The sequence below is a fragment of the Mastigoproctus giganteus genome, chromosome 3, assembly GCF_048544385.1.
Source record: "Mastigoproctus giganteus isolate SK-2022 chromosome 3, ASM4854438v1, whole genome shotgun sequence".
NCBI classification, from domain to species: Eukaryota; Metazoa; Arthropoda; class Arachnida; order Uropygi; family Thelyphonidae; genus Mastigoproctus; species Mastigoproctus giganteus.
In genome coordinates this window covers 155517618-155537458 of record NC_143577.1, presented here as the reverse complement: position 1 = coordinate 155537458, position 19841 = coordinate 155517618, and the positions used below count along the sequence as shown (strand labels likewise).

Below are 19841 nucleotides of genomic sequence, written 5' to 3'. Positions count from 1 at the left end.
TCCTGTTGATTGCTGCTCTCAGGTAGCCAAAAGGCCAATACGAAACACAATATGACAAGACACACGCACAAGAGTATTTATTTTCTTTCCTGTCCTCCTGTGCGGGATGAAAAACTTTTTTTTTCCCCTCTCTCTCTCTCTCTCTCTCTCTCTCTCTCTCTCTCTCTCTCTCTCTCTCTCTCTCTCTCTTCTAACTATCCTTTTCCTGCCTGTGCGGCAATAATGCACTGTACGAGTGGAAAAAAGTTTTTTATTTATTTTTTTATTATTATTTTATTTTATTTTTTTTTTTTTTACACTACACACAGTGGCCTTACCTTGACAGTCTGTTAAAAAAAAGTACAAAGTAACGAGGCGGAGTTGAATTTATGTTCTAGGACCCGCACACACACACATCCACTGGTGTCCAAAGAAAGTGCATCACCTTTAAAATTGTAATGTCGTCCGAATAACGTAAGTATATGGCAATATTTCTTACAGATTGCATCAGATAAGAGTGACACGCCTATATGATGACGTAATATTGCATCAGCTCTTACTTTCGGTCATATAAGCACGCTCTGCAAGAGTTGCAGTCCTTGCTTTGTCAGGATGGCGAGTTACGTGCAGTTGACGCCACGAAGAAAGAGTGCTATTGTTGCTTTACGTGAGGAAGGATGTTCTTTCCGTCATATTGCTTATAGAGTGTCTTGTAATCAGTCGACAGTGAGTAGATTTCTTCCAAACTCAAGAATACTGGTTCTGCTGATAGGAAAGAAGGAACCGGGCACAAACGATTCTCTACGCCAAAACATGACCGCGTTTTGAAGCGCTTATGCCTTAAAAACCATAAAGCTTCGTCTGAGCTGAAAAGAGAATGGGAAGAACATACAGGAGTGGTAACAAGTGCAGTAACAGTCAGAAGAAGAAGTCTCTTCAAAAATGGACTTGTAGCCCCTCGTCCTCACACAAAAAATTAAAAAGGCCCGATTAATTTAGTTTAAGGAGCATATCAGATGGACCCTTGAGCAGTGGAAGTCAGTTATTTTCTCGGATGAGAAGAAATTCAACCAGAATGGCTCTGATGGGAGACAAACGATTAGCCGTAGATGTGGTGAAGAATACCATCTTCACCACGTCTTCTGTATGGTGTCAATAGTGAAATTCCCTACCAGCCAAATGATATGGGGATGCATTTCGTATCGTGGAGTAGGTCACCTGCAGTTTATAAAAGGTTCCGTTAATGCCAATGGATACCTGCTATATTGGAAGGCAAATTGCTGCCAACCGTTACAGACAATTTCAACCTGTCAAGTAACTGCATCCTTCAGGATGATTCTGCTCCTTCTCATCGGGCGAAAAGTATAAGTAGGCACCACTGTAGTTACTTTAGCTTCATTTCTGCATTAGAAATTCGGCAGCAATCTGTTTACATTTGTTATAGGTGAAAAAATGATTGGAAAAACGGGCCATTACAACTCTTAGCTGGCCAGGAAACAGCCCGGATCTGAATCCTATAGAGAACGGTTGGCAAAGTGTGGAGTTTCCAGAAAGAAACCAAAGACCCCTCGTGAACTTAAGGAAGCCATAATTCGTATTCGTTTTTGGAACCACGAACTATCAGTTGATATGCCTCGACGGTGTGCTACTGTCATCAACGACAGAGGCGGTTCAACTAAATATTAGTTGAACCGCCTGGGTATATTCTTACCACGTGTACGCCATATCCAAAAATTTCAATACTTCATAGAGCATATCCCACCCACTTTTTCTTACTATTGAATACACCATGAATTGTCAAACTAATAGAGCAAGCTTATCTGCGAAAAGATCTAAACCTCCCAAGCACTTCCTAATTCATTTCACAAATATACGTGGTCTCAATTCTAATCTCAACGATGTCCATTTCCACTTGCAGCCTGCCAAACCCCATGTACTTTTTCTGACAGAATCTCAGTTATCGGTTGATTCAACTACTGCTCATCTCAGATGCCCAGATTATTCGCTGTATGATTCCTTTCGCCGCAAAGGTGGTACTTGTGCATATGTCCGTTCTGATATTCCCTGTCAGAGACTTGGCAATTTGGAATCTCCTCTCTTTGATCTTCTCTGGCTTAAAATCTCTCTACCTCATTGTGTCAAATTCATCTGTTGTCTCTACCGTTCTACCAACTCCACTAATCACTTGGAGCTCTTTGACTTCCTCTCTTTGCAACTTGACTTTCTCCAGTCCAACTTTCCTAACAGTGAGTTAATTTTCCTTGGTGATTTTAATGTTCACAACTCCGGCTGGCTTCCAATTTCTAGTCACACCAACCCAGCTGGTCGACATATTGAGGCTTTTGCAATTACTAATGACCTTGCAAAGATTGTTCATTTACCTACAAGAATACCGGACAATCATAACCATACAGCCAACACGCTTAATCTTTTTCTCACAAACAACCCTTCTAAAGTACACAGTCAAAGTGAGTGGTCCTTTAGGCTCCTCAGATCACAACTTGGTGATTGTCTCTTCTCCAATGGAGCCTTTATCTCATGGCTATTCCCAACCTCGTATTGTTTGGCATTACAAGAATGCAAAATGGGATGACCTACGAGATTTCTTTTCTTCATTTCCTTGGTCGGATTACTGTTTCAAAACTTCTGATGTCAACGTTTGCTCAGATCGTGTCAGCCAACTTATTCTTGCAGGAATGGAATCCTTTATCCCACACTCCACTTTAAAATCTCGTCCTTTATCTAAACCTTGGTTTTCCAATAAATGTGCTAAGGCTGTTCAAGAGAAGAATGTTGCATATCGTAACTGGCTTGTTTCTAATTCTTCAGTTTCATTTTCTTCCTACACCAAAGCTCGCAACAATTGTAAAGCAGTTATTAATCAGTCCAAACTAGAGTTTGAATAGGCTAAGAGTAGAAAACTTGCTTCTTGCCCTAATGGTAGCCGAGCATTCTGGTCTCTTCCCAAAGCTATTGGCCGCAACTTTTGCCCATCTCTGCTCCCACCTCTGTCCAAACCAGATGGTTCTGTTGTCACTTCAGCCAAGGATAAAGCTGACCTGCTAGCATCCCACTTTTCTTCCAGCTCATGTATTAATGATCTTGGTAAAACACCTCCCACCATTCCCAACACGTTCCATTCAATGCCTCCTGTGGTCTTCCGTCAAAAGGATATCAGAAAGATTTTGATGAATCTTGATGCTAAGAAAGCTCCAGGTCCTGATGGTATTTCTACACTTGTTCTCAAAACCTGTGCTCCTGAACTTACTCCTATTCTTTGCCGCCTTTTTTCACTTTCTTATTCCAAAGGTGTTTTTCCTTCTGCTTGGAAATTTATCTATATCCAGCCAGTTCCTAAAAAGGGTGACAAATCCCACCCATCCAATTATCGTACCATTACAATTACTTCTACTCTTTCTAAATTAATGGAGAAATCAATTAACCGCCAACTCTTAAACTACCTAGAAACCTTCCGTCTGATCAACGATCGCCATATGGATTACGTCAGTGTCGATCTACTGGCGATGTCCTGGCTTATGTTACCCATTTATGGACTAATTCAATGGAAAGGTTCGGTGAAACACAAGTAGTTGCTCTTGACATCTCAAAGGCTTTCGATCGTGCTTGTCATAAAAGTCTTCTAAACAAGCTTCCATCTTATGGTTTGCCAACTGTTTTTAGTAATTGGTTATCCAGTTTTCTCTGTGATCGCTCACTGAGGGTGATGGTAGATGGCTCTCTGTCTTCTAACTTCTCCACTAATGCCGGTGTCCCCCAAGGTTCAGTTCTTTCCCCCACTCTTTTCCTCTTGTATATCAATGACCTTCTTCCATTGACTGGCAATCCTATCCATAGTTTGGCCGATGATAGCACATTGCATTCCCTTTCCATTTTGAGAAACCTTGTCCTGCTCAATCAGCTTCAACTTCTCGAAAATCTGCTACCAGTTCCTTAAATACCGATATTCAGGTAATTCTCCAACTTAGTTGATTTCAACCCTTCTAAAACTCAGTCTTGTCTTATATCTGGCAAAAAGGATTCTTCTGCTCCTATGCTTATCTTTAGGGACACTCCGATTTCTAGGCAAAATGATATATCTCTTTTGGGGATTACCCTGACTTCTAATCTCTCTTGGCACAAGCACATTACAAATATTGCTTCCTCTTCATCTAAAAAACTTGGTTTTCTCTTTCGCTCTCGGCGTTACTTTTCTTCCAAACAGCTGCTCACTCTGTATAAATCGCAAATCCGCCCTGCCATGGAATATTGTTTCCATATCTGGGGTGGTGCCCCCAAAACCTCTCTCAGGCTTCGTGATTCCATTCAGAAGAGGGCAGTTAGGTTAATTAATGATTCATCTCTAACAGAATCTCTCCACTTGCTTTCTCATAGATGTACTGTTTCTGCTGCATGCCTCTTCTACAGATACTTCCATGGGCACTGTTCTTCTGAATTGGCTTCTATAATTCCCGCTCTGTCTTTCAAAACAGTCTGAACACGTACCAGCCAACATCCATTTACTGTCCAACTTCAAACCCACAGAACCAACTTTTCATCTTCCTCATTTTTTCATTCAACTGCCGTTTTCTGGAACGACCTTCCTTCATACGTATTTCCTGAAAATTACAATCTACAGAAGTTCAAGTCCAATGTCAACAAATATCTTCTTTTGTCTTCTAAACCTCCAACCCAAGCACGGTACTAAGTACTATAGGTTCTAATACGTCTCGTGTTTGGGGTTCACATAAAAAAAAAAAAACTACGGCTTTCTAAGAATTTACAAAAAAAAAAAAAAATCGAAGCTTTGATACGAATGAAAAAAAAAAAAAAAAGTTCCAAGAATGGGCTCAGGTGACATTTGATCAGTGCAGCCATTCCCACCCAATTTACATATTCCCAATGTAGACTAGCCAAGAAAACCCTCTTTATGAACAATTATAATTTCCTTCAGGGTTTCATGAGCAACCCTAACTCCACGTTTGGTCCACCATGGGACCAGATGGTTTCCCACAAATTTTGATAAATGTATGCAGCACTTTCATCCTTGATTCTCTCCTGCATCTCTCTAAGGAGGTCTTGGATAAGGCAACCATACCAAAGATAAAGAATCACTACTATGTAAAGCCTGTGCCCAAATCAAAGAACCCGAAGGTACCCAAAGACTTCCGACCAATAGCCATCTCCGGTACCCTCTTGAACATATTTGAAAAAGCAATACAGTCCGATCTTGTTCAGCACTGCTTTAATCACAGGCCTTCTCCCCCTTTCATACGACAGTCTAGGAAGGATCCACAACAACCACCTTGCTCGACACCATGTTGAGAACTCAGCATACACTTAACAATAAAGTGCTGCTGGACATCATCTTCCTGGATATAAAAGCGGCCTGTGATAGCTTGGCTTTATCTGCTCAGAAGATACTTTATCATTGAGGGGAAAGTACTGGGTCATTAAGGCGATCATTAGGCTTAGGCAACTTCTTAGTCACCCATAAAAATCTCCAGGTATCATATACAATTAAAAAGGGGTACCTCAGGGAGGGGTCCTCTCAGCTACCCTATGCTGCGCCGCTAGAACCCATTTTATCCCTATCTGCAGACTTCACTTCTTACACAGACTACATAAAATCTTTCATATTCTCAAAAGATGCTAAGCAGATTCCCTACATGAAGAAAAGTGCAAATCACCAAATACAATTGCTTCGGAATTATTTAATCTCGGTTGGTCTGGAGCTTAACCCAATGAAAACCGCTCAAGCGACAGTAACAAAAAAAAAAAAAAAAAAAGAAAGAAAACAATATTGACATCCAAATAAGCGGCATCCTAATGAAGAAAGTTTCCTCCGTCACGGAACTGGGCCTTACGTGGAAAGAGAGCATTTAGGCAAGAACTAGGGGATGTAAGGGACCATACACTAATGATACAACATCCAAAGATGCCTTTTTTCCTATCCCACTCTATGCATGCGTTATCTGGTCCTCAACCCTACAAGCACAGTTCAGCAGATACTATAGGCTGGAATACTGGATCATGAGATGGGGCAACCAGGAAAACAATATTGACATCCAAATAAGCGGCATCCTAATGAAGAACGTTTCCTCCGTCACGGAACTGACGGAGAAAGAGAGCTTAGGCTCTGGAAGGCACTTTGCCTATATAAAAGCCAAGACGTACACAGTCACGTGGGCATTTAGGCAAGAACTAGTGGATGTAAGGGACCATACACTAATGATACAACATCCAAAGATGCCTTTTTTCCTATCCCACTCTATGCATCCGTTATCTGGTCCTCAACCCTACAAGCACACTTCAGCAGATACTAGAGGCTGGAATACTGGATCATGAGGTGGGTCAACCAGTTAACGGGTGTGACCGTTTCCAATCTCTAGGTCGATTCTCCACTCCAACAAGAAGACTGGCATAAAAATAAATAATAATAATAATAATAATAATAATACAGTAATATAAAAAGAAAAAATCGCGAAAGTCGCTTCAGCGAACCTACCTCTCCAAAGGGCGAAATGACAGCTTAGGCAGATAGTGATCCCATCTGGTGTCCCTCCGTAAAACTAACACTACTGGATGCATGCCAAAACTAAACAGGTTAACCTCCATCGATGGAAGATGATGTCGAAGAAAAGTAATGAACATACTGCAGCCAGTATGGCGCAGTATAAAGTCACTCGCGTTCAGGCCTTCGGCAGAGGGGCTGGTTCAAATTATCAGAGACAGTGTCCAAAGGAAGACAGTGGAGCAAGTGGCTACCACAAGTTAAGGGCAAGACCATCCAACCCAAACAACTGAAAGTGCTTCCTGTGCAACTACAATAGTGACCATTCAGGAAGGAAGGTTTGTTATGTTATTTGTTTGTTACTGTATTTGGTTTTTAGGAGCATTAGCAACTAAGGCCATATTGCTCCGGGGATATGCGGTGGTCATTCCCTGACCTTTCCGCATCCTCCGTATTTGGTGGTCACGGGCTCGAACCCCGGTATAATCAAGAAGCGTGTGCTAAGCACTGCTGCGCCTGCCCACCTGGCTACGGAGGCGCCCAGGAAGGAAAGAAACATCAACACACGAATTAGAGCATTAATGAATACGTTCATCATGCGTGCGAACATACTACGAAGTAACCAAGCGACAGATTATGACAATGTACAGGATGAGACTACATACCAAGTAGTTGGAACGACCCGGATGTTCAGGTCACCAAACAGCGAATAGGAGACCAGAAAAGGACCATCGTCACAAAGAAACCTGACAGCTCCTGCAACCTTGGAAAATATCAAGCAAGATCTGAGCGACCAACTACAAAGAACAAAAAAAATATGGAGAACATAGAACCAGACAGGAAGTGCAAGAAGAAATAAAACCCAGAGCAGCTGAAGTAGAAATGGTACGGCATCGTGAACAGAAGACGAGAGGGAAAAGGCCCTAAGGAATAGACCCCACAACGATCCACGCCATGACGAAGCAGAAACCTGATAGAATCCTGTGGCAAGTCACAAACCACCTCAATCAGCAAATAATACCACATTACCTCGACAACAACGGTGCAACGCTGGAGGCCACCCATAGAGCAGTATACTGTGCTGCCGAAACAGCCACTAGAATCAACGGAAGAGAACCGAGAGAGCAGAAGAAACAAAAATTAAGGAACTACCCACTCCTGGAAAAGAAGGCTTGGGCAGAGCTCCTATCACCCCTGCTACCGGGCCAATTGACCCGGTAGCAGGGGTGATAGGAGTAAGAAGTTGATTGGAAAGGTGAAGGGCTCTCCTGTCTCTCTTGAGTTTCACTCAAGTTTTCTCTGAGTTTGCTGTGGATTGTCTCTATTGAGTTTCATTCATGAGAGATAGATAATCCACAGCAAACTCGAAGAATACTAAACTATTATATTAGGGTCACCTGGAAATTTACTTTTGACTACCCATGTGTATTGTGTCTGTAAACTGCGTGTGTTCTCGGGTCGATTTGTCTGCTTTGCTAGAAGAAAGACCCCAGTTTTTCCGGGTGGGAAACCTTGCTGTCTACGCCTGAGACCAACTAACTCAGCCACGGATTGAAAAAAGCCCATAAAAATTCCTCGCGTCATTAACAGGATTCGAACCTAGTCCTTTCCCGCCAGGTGTGGGGAGGACGGTGACGATACCACTGCATTACCTGCGCAGACTCGAAGAATACTATCCAAAGACATTCCACAGCAAACTCAGACACACTAAAGCAGAATCTCCTCTTCGCACCCAGCAACAGATTACGCCACACAAAGAAAGCTCCCAGAGGGAAAACAACAGACTTCGATAAAAATCACAAAGCCTTCTACAGAAGTATTAGACAAGACGAAAAAGATGGCAAAGGACCACCAAAGCAGAAGACGATCAAGGATTTCTGTGGCAATATACGGAGCAGTGAAGTAATAAGTAACATAACAGCCGAGCCTCCTGGACAGAACTAGAACGAAAGAAAACAAAGACATACAAGAGCTGACAGAATGGTCGATTTGGGGGAAGGAGGAGAACCAGGGGCGAGCCGTCCAGAGGATGTCAGGGGTGCACTGCACACAGGCGCAAACGTTAAAGGGGCGCCTGAAAACCTGAAACTTACATACATATACAGGGTGTATCGTAAATAGTGGTCCAGAGTAAAGGAGTCGGTACACTGTGTTCTTAGGTATCACGTACAGGAATTTCAGTTACTTTTAGTCAAGATTCTCGGAAAAAAATAAATTTTATTTTTTTTTTAAATTTCTGTGTCTTGCATCACTAATTTGCCTATAATTTCAACAAATATCAATATTTTTTAATTCTGTTTTTTTATTATTACTCCTGAATAGGTGAACTATCGTAAACAAATACATTCGACTAATTTAAAGTCAAAGGTTTTTAAAGAAATTCATTTTTTTCCTATTTCGATACTCATCTCCAAAAAGTCATGTGACTTTAGGTGCATATTGTCTAAAAAAAATGTACTACACTGTCAGTGCCCATTAATTTAAAAAAATCATTATTAAATCAAGATTCTAAAATGGTACAACATTAATTGCTAACAGTTCAGAAAAAAAAGTTATTGGCATTTAAAACAAAAAGCAGCTTAATTGCCTAAGATATTTTGGATTCAAACTTTTTTATTTTAAGTTCTTTGATTGGGTTTTTTGAAATAAAACATTCTTTTCAAATTAACTATTTATTTCAACTAAACGAAATGCTCAAAATGGCCACCATTAGCGGTGATGCATGCTCTGCATCGCCGAATAAAAGATCGTTTGAGTCTGCGAGCAAATCCGTTTGCATTAATTTCTTCAGCCGCTGTTTGAATCCTTTGACGCAATTGTTCGACAGAAGTGATTTCCCCTTTGTAGACCTTTTCTTTCAGACACCCCCAGTAGAAAAAATCTAGGGGGTTGAGATCCGATGAACGTGGTGGCCATAAAATTGGGCCTAACCGCCCAATCCATCTTTGTGGAAAAGTTTGATTTAAATGTTCTCGTACAATAACAGCGAAGTGAGCGGGACAGCCATCATTCTGCAGCCACATTGTGTCTCGTATTTCTTGGTCGACATCTCTCAATAACTCAGAGAGGTGTTTCGCAAAAAATTTAATCTTTGCGAATCTTGACTAAAAGTAACTGAAATTCCTGTACGTGATACCTAAGAACACAGTGTACCGACTCCTTTACTCTGGACCACTATTTACGATACACCCTGTATAAAGAAAATTTTAAAGGGGGACGCCAAATTTCATTTGGCACCCGCGCGCAACACCCCTGGGAACACCCCTGACTATAATAGTCGATCAGGAAGTCCCACAACTGGCGAAGATATAATAAGGAAGAGATAACATCCACAACTACTGGTACAAGAAGACTTACAATCACATACCTGAAGGGTAAGCACCAAGATACAAGAGACCCGGTGAAATACAAGCCGATCACCTGTCTCCAAACGATATACAAATTTTTTTTGTACAAGATCCTGACCAGCTGCATAACTAAGAAGATTTCAGGCCACTTCGAGAGCCAGAACATCATGGTCGAACAGCAAAGGGAATCCAAGCGGATGAGCAAAGGTTGCAAGGAACAATTAACCATTGATGCAACAGTTACAGGGCAAGTCTACAAGAAGCACTGCAGCCAGTACACGGCCTACATCGATTACCGCAAGGCCTCCGACTCCGTGCCTCATAACTAGTGACAGAGAGGCTGAAGATCTACAAAGTCAATTCAACAGTGACAAACTTCCTAGAATCAACCACGGCAAAATGGTTGATCAAGATCGAGAACACCACAACCGACTCCAGTCAGGAAAGAGATCTTTCGTGGAGATGCCCTAAGCCCATTGTGGTTCCGTCTTGCACTCAATCTGCTATCCACCCTGCTCAACATGAACAAGTATGGCTATACCCTCAAAGGATGGAAAAACCTGTGCACCCTCTCCCACCTGATGTACATGGATGACATCAAGCTCTATACGACAACCGAGAAGCAAATCCAGCAGCTAGTCCAGATCACCGAAGAATTCAGCAATAATATCAGGATGGAACTTGGACAAGACAAATGCACGGATTGCACTACGGTAAATTAGTCGGCCAACACTACCAGCTCCAGACTGGTAAAGAAATCAAAGCAATGACGGAGAAGAGACCCACAAATACCTGTGGATAACGGAGTCTCAGCAATTAGAACACAAAGAGATTAAGGCCTGCCTGACCGAAAATATACCACCAGATACTCAGAAGCCTGCTAAAAGCAAAGCTGAACAGAGTGAACACATTAAAATTCATAAAAATCTATGCAGTCCCAGTTTTAACATACCCATTTGGGATCACAGGTTGGAATAACCGAGCTGGTGGATATCATGACAAGGCATTAGCATTAGTAGAGGCATATAACGCAAGAAAGCAAGCTTATGCAGCATCAGCCAAAAAAAAAAAAAAAAAAAACACTCCCATTTCACCCCTCCGTTCGTTGGAGTACTTGGAGTACATGTCCAGCTCAGCCTTAAATTTATTTAGGCTATCAACAAAGCATGGAAGTCTGTTCCACCAACCAACCATCCACTGGCTAAAGGCAAACTTCCGCACATCTATCCTACATCTGTCTTTCCTCAATTTGAATTTATGCCCTCTCAGGTGATTATTCTGAGCTAGAGGAAGAATTCCATCAGCATTGAGCATGCTCAAACCATTCAAGGCTTTATACACCTCAATCAGATCACCTCGCAAGTGCTAGTCCCCAGACACTGTAATTTTCAAAATTTAAGCCTTTCTTCGTAAGAGCAACCCACTGTTCCATTCACTAATCTTGTTGCCCTTCTCTGTACTCGTTCCAACAGCTCTACATCCTTCTTAAAATGAGGCCTCCAGACTCAAGGTGTGGCCTGACCATTGCCTTATATAAGGGGATAATCACCTCCTTATCCCTGCTAGAAACATTCCTATATATCATTGACAAGACACTATGAGCTACTCTTGCAGACTGTGTGCACTGCTCAGAAAACTTCATATCTGCCTGCACAATTACATCCCAGGTCCTTTTCGTTCTCTACCACTGTCAGTGTAGTACCACAGAGTTGATACGTCACTCTGGGGTTGCTGCTTCCCATATGTAGTACTTTACATTTGTCAATGTTAAACTTCATTTGCCACCTCTCAGCCCATCTGCTCAACCTTTCCAGATCCTGTTGCAGCAGCATAGCGTCAGTAGTGTCCTTAATAACCCTGCCAACCTTTGCATCGTCTACTAACTTGGACATTAAGCTTGATATACCATCATCAATATTATTTATAAATACAAAAAACAATAATGGACGCAACACTGAACCCTGAGGGACTCCACTAATAACATTAGTCCACGAAGAGCAGTGTCCATTGATTACCACTCTCTGTCTTCTCCCCCTCAACCACCCCTTTATCCATAGCAGCAATTTGCCTCCAATGCCACACTGCTCCAATTTGTGCAGCAGTCTGCCATGTGCAACAATATCAAAAGCCTTTCTAAGATCCAAGTATACAATATCAAAGTTAGTCCCTGCATCCAGTTCTTTTGTGACTGCATCATAGTATCCAATCGAATTGGTCAGGCAAGACTTTCCCTTAACAAAACCATGCTGTGTCCGAGTTATAACTGAAGTCTTGTATAGATGATCCTGCATTGCTTCTTTAACCAGTGCCTCCATTAATTTTCCTGGAACAGAAGTTAAACTAACAGGTCTATAATTACTTGTGTTGCCCATTGATCCTGCTTTGTGAAATGGGGTCACATTTGCACATCTCCAGTCTATGGGTACCGCCCCTGAGTTCAAGGAAGCTCTCATAATTATGGCTAAGGGTTTGCTTAATTCCTTTGCTGCCACCTTTAATACAACTGGATAGACCCCATCCACCCCAGGTGCCTTTCTTGTGTTTATCTTCAACAATTTCTCCTCCACTTTACTCTCAGTTATTACAAGATTATCTAGCTTACTGCCAGAGTTGAATACACCTCAGGTATTCCCCTCGCTGAATAACTCCTCATGTCTGAATGTCGATGCAAAATATTCATTTAGTTTGTTAGCTACCTGAGCAGGATCATCAACAGTTGAACTATCGATATCAAGTGGACCAATCTGATTCATCCCCTTCCTTCTATAGTTTACATAAGTAAAGAACTCTTTGCTGTTTTTCTTTGCATCCCTTGCCAAAGATTTCTCGTAATCTGCCTTCGCCTGCCTAACCTCCTTTGTAGCTTGGTTATAGATCAACTTATATCTATCATAGGCTTCTGTGTCACGTGTTAATTTATATGTATCCCATGCATTTTTCTTATCTGCCATATGTCTCATTAGTTCATCTGACATACATTTAGGCCTAAACCTTGAACAATATTTCTTAGTTGGTATGTAGTAGCTTCCAAGATAAGTTCTTTGAATGCTTCCCATTTTGAATTTGCTGCTGGTAACATCATCAGTTGGACCCACTGTATTGAATTTAAATACTGTCTCAGACCATCGTAGTCGCCTTTACGAAAGCAATAACCCTTCCCTTTACCCCTGATGGTAGTTACCTCTTTGAGTAAATCCCACTTCAGCACATTGTCATCACTGCCACCTAGTGGTTCCTTTATCTGCAGATTCTTAATGCATGAAGAATCACTACTGATAATCAAATCAAGAGTATTGCTCCCTCTAGTTGCCTCCCGAACATGCTGATGTAGAAAAGAATCATCCAATAAATCCACAAAAGTCTTGCTAGTGTGTGAGTGCCCAACCCACAAATTCCAGTCAATACTGGGAAATTAAAATCCCCCATTATAAGACTCTCTGATTTACTGGCCCCCTCTATTTCCTTGTAAAGTTTATTATTATACTTATCAGTGTCATTAGTCCTATAGCACACTCCTACTCTCAATTTTGATCTCCCAATGCTTATGTCACACCAAACTGACTCGACACTGCACTGTTCAGCAATGTCGACTGGCTTCACTTCCTTGGATTTTATGTATTTCTTAACTAATAGCATAACCCCTCCTCAATCCCTTCCTATCCTGTCTATCCTTTCTGTAGACGTTGTACTCCCCAAATTCCAGTTCTGCATTCCTTATATCTGTGTCCACGTCTCTGATATCCCAACAATATCCGCCTTTGATGCTTTGATCAATACCTCAAATTCATCAAATTTATTTACTAAACTCCTAGCATTGGTGTACACGCAAGTATACATGCACCTGTTCTTTTTCTTAGCTACCCTAACACAACCCAAGTTTCTTGTACAGCAATGACTCCCAGCAGTCTCAGAAATATCCTGCATCTTGTTTTCCAGGCTTCTGCTCATTCCAATAGAAGCAGTGCAAGAATCACTTTCACTTCTGCCAGTGGCTACTGTTAATCTATAAGACCTTGTATCCCCCCCAAGCTAGCAGTTTTCTGACCCACCTAACATTGCCTCGATAGCATCAGCAAATATTCTTTCACCCTTTCTATTTAAGTGTATCCCATCCCTGTAGAAGCAGTCTCTCTTGTTAACAAGTACAGACCAGGCTGAAAATAATTCTAACCCTTGAGCCTTGCACATTCTTTCCAGGGCCGAATTGATCGACAAGGCTATCATCATATACTCCCTCCTATCGCGTCTGGGCAGAATTGCAGGCACTTTCATGTTCAACCCTAATTCACGGCTTTTTTTCAACAGTGACCTGTACTTGTTAAGTAATTCTGCCGGTCTCCTACTCTTAATATCATTAGTGCCAACGTGTACAACTATATCACCTTTTGTGCCCTTAAAAGATGATATCCGCTCTACAACGTCATCTGAAATGCAATCCCATGGTGGAATGCAGACCTTCAAAGGGCTCGCGCTCAGCTATTTCAGCGGGAAACGGAAGCGGCCAGGGGGGTGCACAAATTGCTTCGAAACAACTACATAGCCACCATCAGATGCAAGAGAGTCTCACAGTAGCATCTTGTTTCTACGAATGGGAACAATTACCCCTGGGGAGTAGTATTCTGCACAGTCACTAATAAACTCCCCAGGGATGAAATCCTCAACTGGACCACCAGGCATGATGCTTCCTGCACATACACATGGGAAGATTCTATAACTAATATGCCAGTTGTTCGGTTCCTCACTGATGATAAACCGCTCAATGAAGAACGACATATCATCTCCCAAAACGAGTACTACACTACAAATACTGGAAGAATCCTTCACGATCAAAGTGCTAATCGCGGCCCTTGAGAAAACCCCCAAAAGAAAAAACCCACGGTAGAAACCTCCTGGAAGCAGATGTTTTAAAAAGTTTGCTAATCTCTAACGTACCCTCCTAGCAACTTACAACAAATGCCTTGAAGTAGGCCCTTTCCCTTCCTCTTGAAGGAAACAAACCTTAAACTTATCATCAAGATTCCTGACAAAGTATCTGAAGAACCAAAATCGTACACACCAATTACTCTCCATTCCATCCTGGTCAAGATCCTGTAAAGACTCCTCCTTTACCGGCTAACTAAGCAGTATGCAGCTCAGAACCTCAGCTCCTTATTACAGTTCGGTTTCAAGACTGGCTGATGTGCTGAAGATGCCATCCAACGAATGATAACTGAAGCTGAAACCAACACCAAATACTCACTAGCTATTAGAATTGACTTTTCAGGTGTCTTTGACAAGAATGGTGGCACAGTATCCTAAAAAGATTGCAACACGCAAAGATTCCCTACAATCTCAACATACAAAGGTCCTACTTAGACCACTGAGAAGTATTTGCCACTGCCAAATTCTAACAAGCATCAAAGTTAATCTCCCGAAACTTCCCTCAAGGATCGGTCCTTGGATCATTTTTCTGATCCATTGTCCTGGACGAATTACTGGGGTCAGACCTCGGAAATGTTGAATCACTCGCCTTTGCGGACGACCTGGTCCTTGTGGCTCATACTGACACAAGGGCAGAGATGGAAGTTCGTGCTAACAGCCAACTTGCCACCCTGCAAAGATGGGCGACTAAACACCGTCTGGCTGTCTCGGTGGGGGGGAAATTAAGTCGATACTTCTTAAAGAAATCCTTCAGCTTACCAGGCCACCAAGAATTAAAATAGCAAACACCTCATCAGGCTCTACCCGGAAGTTAAGTATCTGAGCGTAAAATCGGACATGAAGTTGACCTACAGCATCTAGTTTACCTGGCTAAAAAAAAAATTAAGAACTACACAGTTATAATAATTCGAATCAGTCGTGCTAACTGGGATTTAAAGCGCCGGGCACTTGTCATCTACAAAGTCATTTTCATACCTATTGTGTGCTATTGTGGTCTACTAGAGTTATCTTTGATCGTAATCGACGCAATTGGATTCGATACAAAGGTCATGCTTTTCACTATTACCAGAGCATGCCATCAGCTTCCTTGCTGTGCAGGAGTTAGCTGGCTTTATGCCCCTCTATTTGGAAGTCATTAAGAAAGGTCTTTATCAGACTACAGAAGAGTATTCTAGCCGACGTGCGTGGCATAGTACTAGACCTTGCTAACAGCCCCAAAGAGCAAAAGAAAAGAATAATGGAAACAATGCTTAAAATCTGGCAAGAACCATGGGAAAATTCCACTAAAAGGTTAATTACTAAAAACATTTTCCTGTCGGTTACCTTCACTTGCCTCAAGCCTCCTCCCTGGTACTCACCAGGGCTGCAAGCAACTTTCCTGTTAACTGGTCACGGCCCTTTTAAGGAAAAGCTAGCTTCACTTGGAGTGAAGGACAACCCTCTTTGCACATGCGGGGACATCAAGAGTTGGAGTCATATAATGTATATCTGACCAAACTATGCAAATCACCGACTGAGACTCATCACTAAGATCCAAAAACTTCCGTAAAAGAGGAAACACTTACTCATCACGGACGAGCAACACCACATAGCTTTTAGAGAAATTGCGCAGTCAGTATTTGACACTAGGAAAATACTCTACTACGGAACAACTCATGACCTGTACCTCAAGATGACACGCTGCCAAAATCAACCTCGTTAAAAACCTTTCCCTTACCTGGACTGACACTACTTTAGTTCCCTATAAGCTCAGAGGAACACTATCTCCCAATATTAGCAAACTCCTCATGCGGTAGGACCTACCGGCTGATACTATACCTGTAGTGTGGGATTGATTTAATTTGCAAACCCCATGTGGGTTTGCTTTCCAGCTGTCAATAAACTTCTTAGAATGAACTGTTAACCCCTTCCGGGGGTTAGCAGTTCACCTACACTTGAAGGGGTTTGCAGTGTTCCCTATCCCTTCCGAGATAGGAAACACTGCAAACCCCTTCGAGGGTAGGATCAATAACCACCATATGGGCCAAATAGTGATCACATGAAACTCCCCTTTCTAGTGGGCCCCCTACTCTGTGGCCTATCCCCTTCTGAACTTATACATTCCGCTCCACACTTCGCAATTTCCCTGTTGACTACTTTCAATTTTTTTTTTTTTTTTTTTTACTTGGCCTCCGTCCAGGAAGCTCAGGCAACCCTGGTGGAGACCAGCCAGAGAATGACGGGCAGCTTGGCTCACATTACAGCGGTGGTGATGGCGGGCAATGTAGAATCCCACTAGGAGCCATGCGGCAAAGTAGCCAGAATACGACAACAGAACGCAACACAGTACTATATAGTATACACATACAATGTCTGCGCGTGAAGCACAATGGTATCGCCACCGTCCTTCCACCCACCGTGTGGAAAAGGCTCGGGTTCGAATCCCGTCGATGATGCTATGAACTTTATGTGCTTTTTTCACTCCGTGGCTGAGTTAGTCGGTCTCAGGCGTAGACAGCAAGGTTTTTCAACCCATAAAAACTGGGGTATTTCGTCCAGCAAAGCAGGCTAATTGACCAGAGAACACATGCAATTTACAGACACAATACACATGGGTAGTTGAAAGGTAATTTCCAAGTGACCCTAATATATAATAGTTTATACACATCCAACACATTACGCATATTTCTGGCATTTACAGAATTCTGTATAACAAGAGTACTGATTGTGCCTTACCCAAACAGTATGCTGACAATCTGAAGTTTCTCGATCGGATCTACGAGACCAACACCTCATATAAAGTCTGCAGATCCAAGATGCCATTACCAAGCAACACCTTTTACATGTCACTAAGTATGATATCACATTACAGTACACTTACCGGTTTGTTCAGCCTCGCTTTACCTGTGGGGCTGAAATATTGGCATTTTCAACAAAAACAACGCTGAAACCCATCACATCTGATGAGTACTGGCTACTTCGATGGATCCTATACAAACATAATCTTCCTCCACTCATACACACTTCCCGAAAATACTGAACTTAGGAAAAGTTTCAGACCAACCTTTGTCATCCGCTTACTCGCAACAATAAAACTGACAGCGAACGAAATATACACGCCCAGTTTTTGGCAACTGTGCCAATGGAGAATTTACTCTACAGTCTATCGCATGGTGGCTCAGAAAGTCTACAGGTTCCTGCCAATGGAAAGCTACACAACATACAGTAGATTGATGCTGATTAATTTGCATTGATGCTTTGTCGTCAGTAAAGTTAATTTACTGACGGCAAAGCCTACAGAAGGCGTATAATCAGTGAAAATTCTCGTCACAACGGCCTTCAAGAAGTGGGGTGACTACGCCAGAGTGGTACAAAGAGCAGTGATATTGCAATGACTGAGAGATCCAGCTGATGCCAAGTAAGCAATCATGATTACTGTGTACAAAGTAGATCGAGATTTTGATGCTCAATGTTGTTTGTTTGTTATTTGGTTTTTAGGAGCATTAGCAAACAAGGCCATATTGCTCCGTTGATGCTCAAGGAAAGGGGGGGGGGAACTACAATAACTACTCTCGGTGAATAACTGTTCTTTGTAAAGAACTATTCTTTATAACGATATGTTACACCCATTGCATTACTGTTGTTATAGGTATTGTATCAGTCCTCAATGCAACTAGGAGGTGCGGGCTAGTGCAAAAGGAGGCGCTAAAAGTTTAACAGAAATGTAATTTTCATAACATAACATATATAAATAAAAAAATATATACATATAAATAAACTTTCATAACATAACATTAAATTTTATAACCTATTTTTTAAAGCATTTACCGCCACCTATCTCACTCTAACTTCGATATAAACATGAGATAAACATTTATTTGGAAAAAAAATATTATATTTTTCTGAAATGGATTGATGAATTATGATTGATGTTGATGTAATGTAATATATATAATTTAGTGCGTACTATGTATGACATATATAGGTAGATTACATAGTATAGCATCAGCTGCATGGTTGAAAATATGGTTTCAGCGGTGTGCGATTGTGTTTTTTATTGTTTTTGGCGTGATTACTTACTAATAATAATCGTTAGTAATTTTGAAGTTGTAGTTCTAAGTTACTAACGTAATTTAAAACTGCAGATGCTTATTATTTCATGTAGTATTAATAATTATTGTATTAACATATTAAAAATAAGAAATTGCACAATTATAGATGCTTTACTTCAAGGGAGACACCGGGAAAATTTTACAGGGCAGGGAGGCGTGGGCTCAGAAATTTTGAGAACCGCTGCCTCAATGTATCACAACGTAACTGATTGTAACAATGATTGATACAGGTATAATTTTTTTGATAAGTTGGCTATAAAGGAGTGTATGTGTGTGTGTGTGTGTGTGTGTGTGTGTGTGTGTGTGTGTGAGTGAAAAAGAAAGGAATAAGTAAATAAGAAAAAGGAGACAGAAAAGTAGGTAGAGGTTCAACGACTAGGGCCCTTGATTATTAGAAAAACCCAACGACCATGATAAATATTAGTTATTAGTTTAATGATAAACGTAATGGACAGAAAGGGAAATAGAAGAGTGAAGAGAAATAAAAAAAGAATTAAAGGAATAAAGAAATGAAATCAAAGTGTGTGTATATATGTGTGTGTGTGTGTATATATATATATATATAATTATACATAAAATTACACAAATACTCTAGAAAATAATTTACACACACACACACACACTGATTCGTTTCATTTCCATACTCATTCTTTATTTCTCTTTGTCAAATAATATTTGCATAACCACAGCTCTATATAACATACAGCTTTTTAGATATTTAAATAAAGTTAACTTGATACATAATATGAACGGTATGGAACTGTTTTAACCAGTGTTCAAATGGGGCCGGAACACTGTTCTGAATACATAGGTCTACCTTATTTATTTAATGTATTTTATTTATTTACATTTTTAAAGTTACGTTTATGTTAACATTCCGGTTGTTTCCTAATTCGAACAATGATTTTAAGTGTGATTATCACTTCACGAAAATCGGATAAACTCCAACTGGCAAACCTATAACAAAGAGGAAGTTGGCTTAACAGGGTTAAG

At 41.2% G+C, this 19841-nt stretch overlaps 1 protein-coding gene across 1 annotated transcript in view; it reads right to left on the bottom strand.

The window, feature by feature from the left end:
- Window positions 1-19841, bottom strand: part of LOC150088345 (uncharacterized) — a 521190-nt gene that overhangs the window by 500743 nt on the left and 606 nt on the right. The window lies entirely within an intron of this gene.